At 30.6% G+C, this 3689-nt stretch overlaps 1 pseudogene across 1 annotated transcript; it reads left to right on the top strand.

Moving 5' to 3' along the window:
• Positions 1–290: 290 nt before the first annotated feature.
• LOC146926212 (dirigent protein 22 pseudogene) lies at positions 291–1155 on the top strand (annotated as a pseudogene). The gene has a single exon (XR_015034047.1). The product of XR_015034047.1 is annotated as a dirigent protein 22 pseudogene (transcript).
• The last annotated feature ends 2534 nt before the right edge of the window (positions 1156–3689 follow it).

Below are 3689 nucleotides of genomic sequence, written 5' to 3'. Positions count from 1 at the left end.
AACCTTCTCGATTAAGTAAATAATAAAAGTAATCAAATTTCCTTAATAAAAAATAGATTAAAACAATTACACTCAATGCAAAATACAGATCTTTCAAAGTTTGATCAATTCACTTGCAAATTAGGCCGAATTTCTTTAGAATAGGGATTAAAAAAACTTTACATCTTTATCATAATGACTACAATTAACTATATTCAAAGCTACATTATTTTTTAAAGGAATATTCAAGGCTGCATGGTTCTATATATATGTCATGCAAAATATGAATAAACCACAACTACTCACTCAATTACACATCCTTATAAACATTCTCTTGTTACCCTTTTTGTTGGTGTAAAAGAGAGAGAAAAAAAATCAAATGGTTATGGGTGCTTTCAAAATATTTTTCTTTCTTTTCCTATCTTGTTACTCCTACACAACCGTCACCGCACAAAATGAGACCGGTTTCGTGAGCTCAATAGATCCTAAGGTTTTCCAAAGGGAACAAAATGCTAGCCATTTTAGGTTTTATTGGCAAGACATAGTGGCCGGAGACAACGCAACCTCATTCGATATCATTTCATCACTTCCGGAGTATAACAAAACTAGTGTCTTTGGTTTGGTGAAAATCATAGACAATCCTTTAACCTTGGGACCTCAATTAAGCTCGAAATTGGTTGGAAGGGCTCAAGGAATATATGCCTCTACTTCACAAACCGAGCTCAATTTTCTTATGATTATGAACTTTGCTTTGTTTGAAGGAAAGTATAATGGAAGTACCATTACTATCTCAGGAAGAAATGTTGCTAGAAATAAGGTTAGAGAAATGCCTGTGATTGGTGGAAGTGGAGTTTTTAGGTTTGCTAAGGGATATGCTGAAGCTAGTACTTACTCTTCTAATCCCAACACAGGAGATGCTACAATTGAGTATAATGTTTATGTTTCTCATTATATTTAATTTATATGATATGCATTGTATGAGATATATTTGTTTCCTTATGTGAGTCATGTTGCATTGTTTCTTAGCTTCCTATCATTTAGCATCAATCACTTGTGGTGATGTTTAGCTTTGCTTGCTTTTCATGTGGGGTTTTGATCTCATGAACTCAACCCTTGTTTATTGTACTTGTGATTTGTATCATTATTTGAGTAATAATAATTTATACTATTAGATTAGATTATTTTTTTGTTTGCCTTAAAATAGTTCTATTTTTTATGAAAGGAAAATAATTCATTTCTTCTTATACTTTCTTTTCTTTTTTCTTTAATACATTCTCAGTCATCCTATTTTGCCTGAATTAAAGTTTTAATTCTCTCATTTTGAAATTAGATTTTTAATTGATCCCTCTGTTTCACAAATTTATGATTTTTCCACAAACGCTTAATTTTATAGTTCGTTTTTGTTCTTGATGTTATTAGTTTGTTATTAATCCATAATCATGCTTAGTAGAGTTAGTTGTGATTAGCTTTACATTTCGATAAGTTAGTTAGTTACATGAAGAGTTATTCTCTAAGTCATGTATAAAAATATTATGTAAACTCTCTATTCATCAATCAATGAAATCATAACAACTTTCCAATACTCTCTTCTCTCTCCATAACAACCTCTAATTACTCTCTCATTCTTCTTCCTCCATAATTCTTTCATAACCTAGCTTTGCTTACAATGCAACAAACATATGATGCGCTAATATATGTGACATCATGTTTGAAGCGCCACTTTGTCGTATCATCATTGATGATGTTGCGACATCAGAAAAGAGAACTCTCAAAATTTGATCGGGTGAAAAATCTTTATATTAAAAAATAGAAAACCTAAAAACATAGTTTTAAAATTGGGAGGAATAGAACATTAATTTAGATAAAATGGGAGGACCAATTAGAGAGTGAGAGAGTGCTTTGTTTGCATGAAATATAAGTGTTATTATTATTTACATCTATCAATTGGTCATTACATGTTGCAAATTGTGTTTTTTTTAAGAAGAATACAACATCCAACTTTAATAGAGATTCTTACTAAATCATAGCTAAAATGAATGTTATATGAATGTTTTAGAATCTGAACACCTCTTTTACATGTTATGAATCTCTTTTGTGGCAAAATTTAATTTAATTTTTTTCGGCACAAGTTCGAAACATGTAAAAAGGTGTTAAGATCTTAAAGATATGAATTACTTGTTCTGTTCAAATTTTAGAATATAAACATAAAAAAATCCTAAAAGTGCAGTCAATCTCAGTTCTACCGTGACTAATTTTTTTATTTTTGATAAAGATGGATTAATATATTTCAAAATATAGAATACGAAAATTGGATAGTATTTCAGGTTTTTTAGGGGTGCAGGAGAGGCATGGGGGTGGGAAGAAAATTATAAGCAGAAATGATAGCCAGACCCAACGTTTGTAACTGGGGTGGCCTAACTATGTATAATATTAGGCCGCTTTCTATCCACGCCCCTTTTTTTTTTTCGTCTAATACTTTTGTTTTGGGTATAACTCTAATATAATAATGTTCTTCAAGCAAGCTTTGAAGGATATCTTAAATGTTTTGAGATGAAACTTGAGCATCAACTACTTGTAAACACGAGTACTTTTTGTTACAAGTTGCAAACACAAGTTAGTACTCCTTAAGTAAGTTTCAAAGGATTTCTATAATATCTTGAATCCCATAAAAACTTGGAAAACACATATAAATTACAACGGTTCCTCCAACTCTTCTTCCAAAATAGTTTGGAAAACATAATCCAAAAAATTAATAATAATTCAAATTATATAATCCGAACAGTGTTAAACCCCTCATCAGACCAATATCTAAGAGCAATAGTTCATATGTTGATCCGAATGTCTAAAATATAAGTTCAGATTTTATAATCCAAAATGTATTAGCACATAGATTATAGCATGCAGAAAAACATATTATAAGCAAAATATAATGAAAAGGGTTGAAATATGATGAAATATACCAACCTTACTTCAAGAATGGTATAATATGCCGTGGTTCAAATTTTGGTTGATTTGGAAAAGTTCAGGACAAAATTTTTAATTTAATGAGGGAAGTTTTGAGCGTTACTTATATGTGGGGTTGTTTTGGATTATATAATCTGAAGGGTTAATGATGCTTTACCTCCTTGTAATATAAGTAATTTTTGGGTTTACCTCCTGTAAAAAAAATATATTAATTTATCCCCATGTAAAAAAATTCTTCAGAATACCCACTAATAAGTCATTCAAAATCCAAAATTTCTGAAAAAAAAAATTGGTTTTTGAATGACCTATTATGGGGTATTCTGAAGAAAAAAAAATTACAGGGGGTAAATAAAAAAAAATAATATTTTTTTTTTTGAAGAAGCTAAAATGAAATTTATTTAAAACACAAAGAATCCTAGCAAGCACAAGGAATGCTAAGCAAGAAGACTTAAAAGCAACATACAAAGGAAAAGTGTCCGTATATATGTGGAACACCCAACCAAGCACCCATGTATAAAATATAAACTTTTAGAAGCAAACCAAAAACACCCTCCAAACAGTTAAAAAACCCTTTCCAAAATAATCATCAAACCTACCAAAAACCCATCCGTGTATTTGAAAACCTCATCAACAACAAAACTCGTAGAAGAAAACCCACAAAAAGCATAACCACCACAAGCACCACCACCAAAACTACCATTAACCACCAAAAAACCACCAGTAATCCTCACCAAAAACCAGCACCA

This window comes from Medicago sativa, chromosome 4 (assembly GCF_051527215.1).
Source record: "Medicago sativa cultivar Bolivia chromosome 4, Bolivia_mono, whole genome shotgun sequence".
NCBI lineage: Eukaryota > Viridiplantae > Streptophyta > Magnoliopsida > Fabales > Fabaceae > Medicago > Medicago sativa.
The sequence above is the reverse complement of the archived record's forward strand: the minus strand, read 5'-3'. Positions and strand labels throughout refer to the sequence as shown.